This window comes from Symphalangus syndactylus, chromosome 5, assembly GCF_028878055.3.
Source record: "Symphalangus syndactylus isolate Jambi chromosome 5, NHGRI_mSymSyn1-v2.1_pri, whole genome shotgun sequence".
NCBI lineage: Eukaryota > Metazoa > Chordata > Mammalia > Primates > Hylobatidae > Symphalangus > Symphalangus syndactylus.
Window position 1 is genome coordinate 147,464,828 of NC_072427.2, and position 14,162 is coordinate 147,478,989.

The window sequence follows — 14,162 nt, forward strand, 5'->3', positions numbered from 1 at the left end:
TCAGTTTGATCGTTTTCATTTTTAGATCCCACAAATAAGTGAGAATGTGTGATGTTTGTCTTTCTGTCCCTGACTTATTTCGCTTAACACAATCATCTCCAGTTTCATCCATGTTATTGCAAATGACAGGATCTTGTTCCCTTTTTATGGCTATATAGTACTTCATTATGTATAGGTACCACATTTTAAATCTAGAATCTTGTTGGACTTCCTTATTCATATTGGAATGCTTAATTATTTTTAATCACTTATGTGGAAGAGCACCATAAGGCGTTCAGGGCTTGAAAGACCCTGAAAGCTTTAATCTATCTCTCATACAACTCTAGCTACCATTTCTTTTTTATCCCCCATGTCTGTATAAGGATCACTAGCATTCAAGTAAGGTCAAACAAATATTAAACATCATGGTCACAAAGGCAAAAACTGACACAGAAAATTAATGGTCCTTTTACCCAAAGTCATAGCCTTCTGAATCATATGAACTTTCCTAAACACACTGAAATCCTCATTTTCATTGCTGTACTTCAGAATTTACTTCCTTGCACTGTTTAGGAAAAGGTCATAGGCCTCACAATGACTACATTTCTTCATTCCTTCTAAACTTACTTCCTCTTCATGCTTACTTTCTCCTTCCCTTGCTAGCCCTAGAGACAGTAGCCAGGGAAGGAGGACTGGGGAAGGAAGAAGAACATGGCAAGAGGGAAAAAATGCAACCTCAGATTCTCCTAAATAATAAACTCAGCATTTCCTCTCACACTGTTTTGCTGATTCCAAAGGGACTTGCCTGGTACGTCCTGCTGACACACATTTTCTTTCACTCCTGTTGCTTTCCTCCCTGTTCTGCTTTCCCATATCTTTCTTAGTCACTTATGTTTTTGTCTTTCTGAAGTAATTTTGGACACTGTGTGCAGGTGCACATTTTCTAAAACATTACAAATCTAAAATGTCCTACCATCCTCACACATGATAGACAGGTTGGTTGATAACTATTGGGACATAAACATTTTCTTACAATAATCCATTACTCTATATTCGTTGTCACCTGTTGCAGAAAATAAGTCTCAGGCCAGAATAATTTTGTTTCTTTACATTATAGTTTACCTGTTTTTAAAATTTATGATTTTTTCCTCAGATTTTTTCTTGTGTACTTAAAATGTTGCCAAATAATATGAATGAGTCTCTTTTCATTATTTCCCAAAATGCAATGATCCTTTCAAATCTATGTGGTTAATTTATCTTTCTCCATTTAGAAAACTTTTGTTATTCCAATCAAATTCTTGATTATTTGTTTTATCCCGTTTACTGTGATTCATACTTAGGGAAGAGCTGTATTCCTCTGGTTGTATTATTCCTATCTGCCCCCTATAGATTATTTTTGTCTTACTCCTCAATAGTGTAATGGAGTTTCTCAGTTTTATCTTCCTTTTATAAATTTATTTTTATGGACTGTCAATTATCTTTGCTTGTTCTAATACAGATTTTAATTATAGTATTACATTTTTAATGTTCCACAAGGCTTTTCAACTTCACCAAGCCCCCATTACAACTCTTACTATGTTTATATTATCTTGCTCTCTTCCCGTGTGTGTTTGTTTATGTCTCATAAAGGTCACAACATTTGTATACCTACTGAGAATGTCAAAACATCTAATGATTTTTCTGCCTCCTTCCTTTCCTCAGATGTTGCTTGCCCTTCATGTTGACAGTCCTTGTCTTACTATATACGTACATGTAAGTTTTGCTCATGTTTACTTCCTCATATCTACAGCGGGAGGACAGTTTGACAGCACTGCTTCCTATGCAGTTCCAATTTCTGGAGGGTGTTACTTTACTTCACCCCAGCTGGACTTAAGTACATTGCCATTCAATGCTTACTGTCTGGTCTTCACATGTTCAATTTATGGAATATTTTGAAAATTATAACTCATTCCCATTATCCATACAAGATGTGGACACCTTTCAATTCATTTTTTACCACCTATCAGTAATTTTGGTATCATAGTTTTCAACAGGAAACCAGTCATAGTGGTTTCCTTCAAAACCAGAGAAAACAGAACGGTGGCTTCCCAGTTTTCTCAGGTAAATATAGGTACAGACTTTGTATTCTTGAAGCAGAAATAGAGAGTAGGAAAAGGATGAGAGATTAGTGAGACAATTATAAACATAATCATAAAATAGAAGATTGTTATTGTGTCAAACATGATTTCACCCACCCAATACTACAATGCATAATTAGCTAGAGTCCACATAACAAAACTTTGGGTAATGGCAGCTAACATTATTTGAGCTGAAGTGCAGGTCTGAGCAGTGGATCTTGACCCTTTGGTGTACTATCCAAAATTTTCAAATCTCCTGCAAATTCTCAGGTAATGTTACCTCCAATTACCAGGAAAAATCACAGAAATACTATTCAGAGAAAAGGGAGGAAAATGATTATGTCACCCTTACACAACTAAGACATTTGTTCTTAGATATATTATTTTATTCTAGTAGTTTTCTGATAACGTGTGGGACAGAAAATGCAACTTCAAACACTGGATAGATGTAGACAGTCCTAATTTTTAAATTGTATATATTTAAAGTATTACAGCATGAAGTATTGATATACATATACAAGTGAAATGATTAGTACAGTCAAGCAAATTAATATATCCATCATCTCATATTTCATTTTTTTGTGGCTAAAGTACCTAAAATCTCTTAGCAAATTTCCAGTATTCAATACCATATTATTAACTACAGTCTACATGCTACACACTAGAGCTGTAGGTTTATTCATCCTACATAACCAAAACGTTGTATCCTTTGACTTCCATCTCCTCATTTTCCCCACCATTACCTGTGCCCCTGGTAACCATCTTTCTACTCTCTGTTTCTATGTATTTGAGTTTTGTAATTAAAAAATAGTCTTCCACATGTAAGTGAGTTCACATGGTATATTTTTCCTGTGTTTGGCTTTTTTCACTTAGCATGATGTCGTCTGGGTTCACCTATATTTTCTTGCAAGTGTCAGGATCTTTTTCTTTTTTAAAGCTGAAGAACATTCCTGTGTGTGTGTGTGTGTCCTACAATTTTTTTATCCTTTCTTCCATCGACAGACAGGTTGTTTCTACCTCTTGGCTGTTGTGAATAATGCTGGGATGAACACAAGAGCACAGTGTCTTTACAAGGTCGTGATTGCATTTCCGTTGAGTATATGCCCGGAAGAGGGATTGCTAGGTTACATGGTGGCTTTTTAAAAAAATTCCATTAGAAACCTCCAATTTTTTTTCCCTAATGGCTGCACCAATCTGCATTTCCACCAACAGTGTACAAGGGTTCCCTTTTCTCCGCATCCTCACCAACATTGTTTACTCTCTTGTCTTTTTGATAGTAGCCATCCGAATAGATGTGAGGTACTCATTGTGGTTTTTATTTCCATTTCCCTGATGTTTCATGATGTTGAGCACCTTTTGCTACACCTGTTGGCCATTTTTACTTCTTCTTTGGAGAAATATCTGGTCAGGTTATTTGCCTACATTTTAATAGGATTATTTGTTTCTTTTGCTGTAGAATTGTTTGAGTTCCTTATATATTTTGGATCTCAACCCTTTTTCTGGTATATGCTTCATAGATATTTTCTCCCAATCCATTGGCTGTCAATTTTGATCATTTTCTTTGCTGTGTAGAGTGTTTTAGTTTGATATCGTTCCACCTGTTTCTTTCATTCTTATTACCTGTTCTTTTTGGTGAGATATCAAAAAAATCCTTGTCAAGGCCAATATTGAGATTTTCCTGTTGTCCTCTAGGAATTTAATGGTTTCAGGTCTTTAATATCCTTCTAGTTTATTTTTGTGTGCAGTATAAGACAAGGGTCCAGTTTCATCCTTTTTGCAAGTGGATATCGGGTTTTCCAAACACCACGTATTGAAGAGACTGTTCCTCGTTGTGTCTTCTTGGTGGCTTTGTCAAAAATTAATCGACTGTACATGCTTAGATTTATTTATGGGCTCTCTCTTCTGTTCCATTGGTTTATATCTCTGTTTTTTTGTTTTGTTTTGTTTTTGAGACGGTGTCTCACTCTGTTGCCCAGGCTGGAGGGCAGTGGCACAATCTCGGCTCACTGCAACCTCCGCCTCCCAGGTTCAAGAGATTCTCCTGCCTCAGCCTCCGGAGTAGCTGGGATTACAGGCGCCCGCCACCATGCCCAGCTAATTTTTGTATTTTTAGTAGATAGCGATGGGATTTCACCATGCTGGCCAGGCTGGTCTTGAACTCCTGACTTCAGGTGACCCACCTACCTTGGCCTCCCAAAGTGCTGGGATTACCGGCATGAGCCATCGTGCCTGGCCTATATGTCTGTTTTTATGTCTATTTTCATACTGCTTCATTATGCCTCTTTTGTGATATAATTTGAGATTAAGAAGTGTGATGCCTTCGACTTTGTTTTCCTCAACGTTGTTTTGATTACTTGAAGTATGTTGTGGTTTCACACAAATTTTAGAATTGTTTTTTTCTATTTCTATGAAATATCTTTTTTTTGGCTGAGTACAAGGGACTTTATCAATGGTAAGTGACATGGTGCAGCTCCCTAGGTCTCTCCTTCTTCTGTGTGGTCGGGGACTGAGTGCAGCAGGGAATCCCCAGCAGCTGAGGGTCCCTCTCTTCTTCCAGTGCTCTCCTTGGGGTAGTGATTGGGAGATTTTACTCCTTACAGGCCATGTGTACCATGAGGTCCATCACCTTGTTACTGTAGGCAAATTCATTGCCATACCAGGAAATGAGCTTGACAAAGTGGTCATTGATGGCAATGCCAGCCCCAGCATCAAAGGTGAAAGGTGGGTATTGCTTTTAAATTCCAAAGAGACAACCTGGTGCTCATTGTAGCCCAGGATGCCCTTGAAGGGGTCCTTGGGTGCCTGCCTCACCACCTTTTTGATGTCTGAAGAAACCTGTCTGGCAGGTTTCTCCAGACAGGAGGTCAGTTCCACAACCGATAAAGTGGTGCTGGGAACACAGAAGACCATGCGAGTGAGCTTCGCATTAAGCTTAGGAATGACCTTGCCCTCTCATTGCCCATTTACTTGGCAACACGAGTAGATGCAGGAATGATGTTCTGGAAAGCCCCATGGCTGTCATGCCAGAGTTTCCCGGAGGGGCCATCCACAGTCTTCTGGGTGGCAATGATGTTGTGGACTGTGGTCATGAGTCCCTCCCTGATGCCAAAGTTGTCATGAATGACCTTGGCCAGGGAATCTAAGCAGTTGGTGGTACAGGAGGCATTGCTGATGATTGTGAGGTTGTTTTCATGCTTATGGTTCATGCCTATCACAAACATGGGGACATCTGCAGAGGGGATGGAGATGATGAACCTTTTGGCTCCCCTCTCCAGGTGAGCCCCAGCCTTCGCCAAGGTAGTGAAGATGCCAGTGGACTCCATGACATAATTAGCACCAGCATTATCTCATTTGGTTTTGGTGAGCTCTCACTCCTGGAAGATAGTGACGGGATTTCCATTGATGACAAGCTTCCCATTCTCAGCCTTGATGGTACCATGGAACTTGCCATGGTTGGGATCATAATGGAACATGCAGACCATGTAGTTGAGGTCAACGAAAGGGCCATTGGTGGTAACAGTATCCACTTTGCTAGGATTAAAAGCAGCCCTCATGAACAGGCACCTAATATGGCCAAATCCATTTACTCCTGCCTTCACTTTCACTCTGGAGTCTCAGGAAGAGGGCTGATGCTGCATAAGAAAATTGGATATTTGTCAAATGGGAGAAGCAGAGAGGTCACTGGGATTTTGATGGGGTTGCACTGAAAATGCTTATCACTTTAGGTGGTATAAACAGTCCTAATATCTTGAGACCAAAGATGTCAGGTATTTATACCTGTTCTTTCCAGTTCCTTCTAGATACCCTCAGCTAAGACAACTAAAAAACATGCATAAGTCTTAAATATGAAATAAGGAAAGTATAAAATGCTAATATTACCATTACAATTGTTAAAAAGCCGGTGATAATTCTGTTCAGAGATACAACATACCTACTGTTGACACACACGTAAAGTATTTAACCTGGAAACAAATTGCTTGCTGGGGCTATAATGCTATCACATGAGATAGGAGCCCAACTTAATATACTACTATTATTAGCTCATATATCCCCTCCCCCAATCTTTAAAAAAAATTATTTACTTTCAGTTCCCAGATACATGTGCAGAATGTGCAGGTTTTTTACTTAGGTATATGTGTGCCATGGTGGTTTTCTGCACTATTGACCCATCCTCTAGGTTCCCTCCCCTCACCCATAAACCCCCAACAAGCCCTGGTGTGTGTTGTTTCCCTCCCTATGTCCATGTGGTCTCATTGTTCAACTTCCACTTATGAGTGAGAACATGCGGTATTTGGTTTTGTGTTCCTGTGTTAGTTTGCTGAGGATGATGGTTTCCAGCTTCTTCCATGTTCCTGCAAAGGACATGATCTCATTCCTTTTTATGGCTGCATAGTATTCCATAGTGTAGATGTACCACATTTTCTTTTCCAGTCTACCATCGATGCATATATTCTCTTTAAATTGATTCCAACAAAAGTTGTGTTTCCTTTTTTTTAACCAAGAAGAATAAGCTTGGATAAAAGTTATGTTTTCTTAATAAGGAGACATATTTCTTTCTTTTTTCTTTTTTTTAAATTATGCTTTAAGTTCTAGGGTAAATGTGCACAACATTCATGTTTGTTACATACGTATACATGTGCCATGTTGGTGTCCTGCACCCATTAACTTGTCATTTACATTAGGTATTTCTCCTAATGCTATCCTTCCCCACTGCCCCCACCCCACAACAGGCCCCAGTGCGTAATGTTCCCCATTCTGTGTCCAAGTGTTCTCATTGTTCAGTTCCCACCTATGAGTGAGAACATGCAGTGTTTGGTTTTCTGTCCTTGCGATAGTTTGCTCAGAATGATAGCTTCCAGCTTCATCCATGTCCCTACAAAGGACATGAACTCATCCTATTTTATGGCTGCATAGTATTCTATGGTGTGTATGTGCCACATTTTCTTAATCCAGTCTATCATTGATAGACATTTGGGTTGGTTCCAAGTCTTCGCTATTGTGAATAGTGCCGCAATAAACATACGTGTGCATGTGTCTTTATAGCAGCATGCTTTATAATCCTTTGGGTATATACCCAGTAATGGGATGGCTGGGTCAAGTGGTATTTCTAGTTCTGGATCCTTGAAGAATCGCCACACTGTCTTCCACAATGGTTGAACTAGTTTACAGTCCCACCAACAGTGTAAAAGTGTTCCTATTTCTCCACATCCTGTCCAGCACCTGTTGTTTCCTGATGTTTTAATGATTGCCATTCTAACTGGTGTGAGATGGTATCTCATTGTGGTTTTGATTTGCATTTCTCTGATTGCCAGTGATGACGAGTATTTTTTCATGTGTCTGTTGGCTGCATAAATGTCTTCTTTTGAGAAGTGTCTGTTCATATCCTTTGCCCACTTTTTGATGGGATTGTTTGATTTTTTCTTGTAAATTTGTTTAAGTTCTTTGTAGATTCTGGATATTAGCCCTTTGTCAGATGGGTGGATTGTAAAAATGTTCTCCCATTCTGTAGGTTGCCTGTTCACTCTGATGGTAGTTTCTTTTGCTGTGCAGAAGCTCTTTAGTTTAATTAGATCCCATTTGTCAATTTTGGCTTTTGTTGCCATTGCTTTTGGTGTTTTAGTCATGAAGTCCTTGCCCATGCCTATGTCCTGAATGGTATTGCCTAGGTTTTCTTCTAGGGTTTTTATGGTTTTAGGTCTAACATTGACGTCTTTAATTCATCTTGAATTAATTTTTGTATAAGGTGTAAGGAAGGGATCCAGTTTCAGCTTTCTATATATGGCTAGCCAGTTTTCCCAGCACCATTTATTAAATAGGGAATCCGTTCCCCATTTCTTGTTTTTGTCAGGTTTGTCAAAGATCAGATGGTTGTAGATGTGTAGTATTATTTCTGAGGGCACTGTTCTGTTCCATTGGTCGATATCTCTGTTTTGGTACCAGTAGCATGCTGTTTTGGTTACTGTAGCCTTGTAATATAGTTTGAGGTCAGGTAGCGTGATGCCTCCAGCTTTGTTCTTTTGGCTCAGGATTGTCTTGGCAATGCAGGCTCTTTTTTGGTTCCATATGAACTTTAAAGTAGTTTTTTCCAATTCTATGAAGAAAGTCATTGGTAGCTTGATGGGGATGGCGTTGAATCTATAAATTACCTTGGGCAGTATGGCCATTTTCATGATATTGATTCTTCCTATCCATGAACATGGAATGTTCTTCCATTTGTTTGTGTCCTCTTTTATTTCATTGAGCAGTGTTTGTAGTTCTCCTTGAAGAGCTCCTTCACATCCCTTGTAAGTTGGATTCCTAGGTATTTTATTCTCTTTGAAGCAATTGTGAATGGGAGTTCACTCACAATTTGACTCTCTGTTTCTCTGTTATTGGTGTATAGGAATGCTTGTGATTTTTGCACACTGATTTTGTACCCTGAGACTTTGCTGAAGGTGCTTATCAGCTTAAGGAGATTTTGGGCTAAGACAATGGGGTTTTCTTTTTTTTTTTCTTTTTTTTATTAATTTTTTTTGCACACAAAAACAATAAACATTTTCTAAAAATACATACAAACAAAAAGATGCGTATCAAACATATTAGGAAGGTTGCACATGGGAAGTCGGGGAATAGAAATGGGGGGTGGGAGTTAAAATAAATGAGAGAGGGACTTTATATGGATCAGTGATAATAACTCAATCCTCTATTTGACAAAGAAGAGGGAGAAGGAAGAGGAAGAAAAAGAAAGTGGGATAAAGGATCAGAAAGGGAGGAAAATAGAAAAAATTAGAGTATGACTCCAGGGTAGACCTGTTTTGTTGTCACTGAGTTGGTTGGTTGGTTTGTCTGTTGTATTCTTCATGTTTCGCCAAGTTGGCCAGACTGGTCTTGAACTCCTAGCCCGAAGTGATCAACCCGCCTCGCCCCCCAGAGTGCCGGGACCACAGGCGTGAGCCACCACGTCCAGCCCCCACATTGCTTCTGGCCTCCGTGGTAGACCTCCCAGACGGAGCGGCCAGGCAGAGGAGCTCCTCACTTCTACCCAGACACGGGGCGGCCAGGCAGAGGAGCTCCTCACTTCTACCCAGACACGGGGCGGCCAGGCAGAGGAGCTCCTCACTTCCCAGACGGGGCGGCCGGGCAGAGACGCTCCTCACTTCTTCCCAGACGATAGGTGGCCCGGCAGAGGCGCTCCTCACTTCCCAGACGATGGGTGGCCGTGCAGAGGCGCTCCTCACTTTCTCCCGGACGGGGCGGCCGGGCAGAGGCGCTCCTCACCTCCCAGACGATGGGAGGCCGGGCAGAGGCGCTCCTCACTTCCCAGACGATGGGTGGCCGGGCAGAGGCGCTCCTCACTTCCCAGACGGGGCGGCCGGGCAGAGGCGCTCCTCCCTTCCCAGACGATGGGTGGCCGGGCAGAGGCGCTCCTCACTTCCCAGACGATGGGTGGCCGGGCAGAGGTGCTCCTCACTTCCCAGATGGGGCGGCCGGGCAGAGGCGCTCCTCACTTCCCAGACGGGGCGGCCGGGCAGAGGAGCTCCTCACTTCCCAGACGGTGGGTGGTCGGACAATGGGGTTTTCTAAATATACAGTCCTGTCATCTGCAAATGGGGACAATTTGACTTCCTGTTTTCCTAATTGAATACCCTTTTTTTCTTTCTTCTGCTTGACTGCCCTGGCCAGAACTTCCAACACTATGTTGAATAGGAGTGGTGAGAGAGGGCATCCCTGTCTTGTGCCAGTTTTCAAAGGGAATGCTTCCAGTTTTTGCCCATTCAGTATGATATTGGCTGTGGGTTTGTCATAAATAGCTCTTATTATTTTGAGATACGTCCCATCAATACCTAGTTTATTGAGAGCTTTTAGCATGAAGGGGTGTTGAATTTTGTCAAAGGCCTTTTCTGCATCTATTGAGATAATCATTTGGTTTTTGTCTTTGGTTCCGTTTATATGCTGGATTACATTTATTGATTTACGTATGTTGAACCAGCCTTGCATCCCAGGGATGAAGCCCACTTGATAATGGTGGATAAGCTTTTTGATGTGCTGCTGGATTCAGTTTGCCAGTATTTTATTGGGGACTTTTCTATTGATGTTCATCAGGGATATTGGTCTAAAATTCTCTTTTTTTTTGCTGTGCCTCTGCCAGGCTTTGGTATCAGGATGATGCTGGCCTCATAAAATGGGTTAGGAAGGATTCCCTCTTTTTCTATTAATTAGAATAGTTTCAGAAGGAATGGTACTAGCTCATCTTTGTATCTCTGGTAGAATTCAGCTGTGAATCTGTCTGGTCCTGGACTTTTTATCGTTGGTAGGCTTTTATTATTGCCTCAATTTCAGAGCCTGTTATTGGTATATTTCGGGATTCAACTTCTTCCTGGTTTAAGTCTTGGGAGGGTGTATGTGTTCAGGAATTTATCCATTTCTTCTAGATTTTCTAGTTTATCTGCAAAGAGGTGTTTATAGTATTCTCTGATGGTAGCTTGTATTTCTGTGGAATTGGTGGTGATAGCCCCTTTATCATTTTTTATTGCATCTATTTGATTCTTCTCTTTTTTCTTCTTTATTAGTCTCGCTAGTGGTCTATTTTGTTGATCTTTTCAAAAAACCAGCTCTGGGATTCATTGATTTGTTGAAGGGTTTTTTGTGTCTCTATCTCCTTTAGTTCTGCTCTGATCTTAGTTATTTCTTGCCTTCTCCTAGCTTTTGAATGTGTTTTGTCTTGCTTCTCTCATTCTTTTAATTATGATGTTAGGGCATTGATTTTAGATCTTTCCTGCTTTCTCTTGTGGGCATTTAGTGCTATAAATTTCCCTCTACACACTGCTTTAAATGTGTCCCAGAGACTCTGGTATGTTATGTCTTTGTTCTCACTGGATTCAAAGAACATCTTTATTTCTGCCTTCATTTCGTTATGTACCCAGTATTCACTCAGGAGCAGGTTGTTCAGTTTCCATGTAGTTGTGCAGTTTTGAGTGAGTTTCTTAATCCTGAGTTCTAATTTGATTGCACTGTGGTCTGAGAGACAGTTTGTTATGATTTCTGTTCTTTTACATTTGCTGAGGAGTGCTTTACTTCCAACTATGTGGTCAGTTTTGGAATAAGTGCAATGTGGTGCTGAAAAGAATGTATATTCTGTAGATTTGGGGTGGAGAGTTCTGTAGATGTCTATTAGGTCTGCTTGGTGCAGAGTTGAGTTCAACACCTGGATATCCTTGTTAACTTTTTGTCTTGATCTGTCTAATGTTGACAGTGGGGTGTTAAAGTCTCCCATGTGTGGGGTCTAAGTCTCTTTGTAGTTCTCTAAGGACTTTCTTTATGTATCTGGGTGCTTCTGTATTGGGTGCATATATATTTAGGATAGTTAGTTCTTCTTGTTGAATTGATCCCTTTACCATTATGTAATGGCCTTCTTTGTCTCTTTTGATCTTTGCTGGTTTATAGTCTGTTTTATCAGAGACTAGGATTGCAACCCCTGCTTTTTTTTATTTTCCATTTGCTTGGTAGATCTTCCTCCATCCCTTCAATTTGAGCCTGTGTGTGTCTCTGCATGTGAGATGGGTCTCCTGAATACAGCACACTGATGGATCTTGACTCTTTATCCAATTTGCCAGTCTGTGTCTTTTAATTGGGTCATTTAGCCTATTTACCTTTAAGGTTAATATTGTTACGTGTGAATTTGGTCTTGTCATTATGATGTTAGCTGGTTATTTTGCTTGTTAGTTGATGCAGTTTCTTCCTAGAATTGGTGTTCTTTACAATTTGTCATGTTTTTGCAGTGGCTGGTACTGGTTGTTCCTTTCCATTTTTAGTGTTTTCTCCAGGAACTCTTGTAAGGTAGGCCTGATGGTGACAAAATCTCTCAGCATTTGCTTGTCTGTAAAGGATTTTGTTTCTCCTTCACTTATGAAACTTTCTTTGGCCGGATATGAAATTCTAGGTTGAAAATTCTTTTCTTTAAGAACATTGAATATTGGCCTCCACTCTCTTCTGGCTTGTAGGGTTTCTGCAGAAAGATCTGCTCTTAGTCTGCTGGGCTTCCCTTTGCGGGTAACCTGACCTTTCTCTCTGGCTGCCCTTAACATTTTTCCCTTCATTTCAGCCTTGGTGAATATGATGATTATGTGTCTTGGGGTTGCTTTTCTTGAGGAGTATCTTTGTGGTGTTCTCAGTACTTCCTGAATTGAAATGTTGGTCTATCTTTCTAGGTTGGGGAAATTCTCCTGGATAATATCCTAAATAGTGTTTTCCAACTTGATTCCATTCTCCCTGTGATTTTCAGGTACACCAATCTTTTCACATAGTCCCATGTTTCTTGAAGGCTTTGTTTCATTCCTTTTCATTCTTTTTTCTCTAATCTTGTCTTCATGCTGTATTTCATTAAGTTGATCTTCAAACTTTTATATCCTTTCTTCTGCTTGATCAATTCAGCTATTGATACCTTTGTATGCTTCACGAAGTTCCCATGCTGTGTTTTTCAGCTCCATTAGGTTATTTATGTTCTTCTCTAAACTGGTTATTGTAGTTAGCAATTCATCTAATCTTTTTCAAGGTTCTTAGCTTCCTTGCATTGGGTTAGAACATGCACTCAGACCTGACTTCTTTTCTTCACTGTTGTCTCTCTCATCATCATCATGGTGCACAAATTCACCCCTCACATTCTCCATCTGATCTGTCAGTGTCACTGTCTCAGTACTGTCATCATGCTTATCTTGATCCATATCCTCAGGAGAGCCATCATTTTCACTGATGCTGGAAACATCATCATTTTGACTCTGCTGGGCAAGTTCAGGACTACATAACATGCCTTCATCTCACCTATAAGGAGGAAGATCTAGGGCAAAACCCACTTTAGAGCCATTAATCTGCAAGACTTGAGGAGGAGGTGGACCAGGAAGAAGACCAGGACATAAATGTGGAACACTGTGTCCAAGAAGAGGAAGTATAGAAACTACCTGAGTTGGAGGTCCATAGGCTGAGGTTTTCTTAAGGTTAGGGGGTGGCTGGGCACCAGGAAGTGGAATGTCCTGGATCAAAATGTAAGTAGCATGTTACATATCTGGCAAAGGAATACTCTCCACTTCCACATGCTGAGCATTCTTGACAGCAACAAAATATTGGCTAAGTTGAGCCCTCTTCTGTTCATAGTCTACTTCCAGCTTTCTTGATTCTTTTGTAAATATTTAGATTCTCTTTTTCATAGAGTCGTAGAATATATTCAAAGGTTTCATGCAGCTTTCTACTTTCTCATTTAATTGTGGCTGTTGCACTACATTAAACTTCTTACATCTAATTTCTCCATGTTCCAGATAATCTATTTGGGATCCCTCATTTTTAAAACTGCAACTCATACCATCATGCACTATTTTTTGTTCTTTAATTCTTTCTTTCTAGTTTTCTTTCAGGCTTGGTCTGTGGGGTTCATAAATTTTTCACTCTTAACTGGGTGCAGTGACTTATACCTGCAATCTCAGCATTTTGGGAGGCTCAGGTGGGTCGCTTGAGGTCAGGAGTTTGAGTTCAGCCTGAGAAACATAGCAAGACACCATCTCTACAAAAAAAAAAAAAAGAATAAATTTTTCACTCTTGGTGGATGATGTAGATTTCTGTCCCATGTTGATAATTTGTATAGTTTACTTGTTTATTAAAAAATGAAAACAAAACACTTCTCTTGTGGTGCCAGGACTGGGAGAATGGATGACTCCTGACTTCTTTTACTTTGTTTATTTTATTTATCTATTTATTCAATGTATTTATTTGCTTTTAACTGATTTTCCCCCACTTGAAGATTATTGTTTTGTTTTTTCCATAAGTTATTGAGGTACAGGTGGTATTTGGTTACATGAGGAAGTTCTTTAGTGGTGATTTCTGAGATTTTGGTGCACCCATCACCTGAGCAGTATACACTGCACCATATTTGTAGTCTTTTATCCCTTCCCCGCCATTCTTCTCCCCAAGTCCCCAAAGTCCATTGTATCATTCTTAGGCCTTTGTGTCCTCATAGCTTAGCTCCCACATAACAGTGAGAACATATGATGTTTGGTTTTTCATTCCTGAGTTACTTCACTTAGAATAATAGCCCAGGTC

The 14,162-nt window shown here is 40.1% G+C and overlaps 1 protein-coding gene and 1 pseudogene across 3 annotated transcripts in view; one reads left to right on the forward strand and one right to left on the reverse strand.

Annotated features, from left to right (window-relative positions):
* The window catches only part of CD163 (CD163 molecule), a 134,938-nt gene that overhangs the window by 18,727 nt on the left and 102,049 nt on the right, over positions 1 to 14,162 (forward strand). The window lies entirely within an intron of this gene.
* Positions 4,684 to 5,665, reverse strand: LOC129483436 (glyceraldehyde-3-phosphate dehydrogenase-like; annotated as a pseudogene).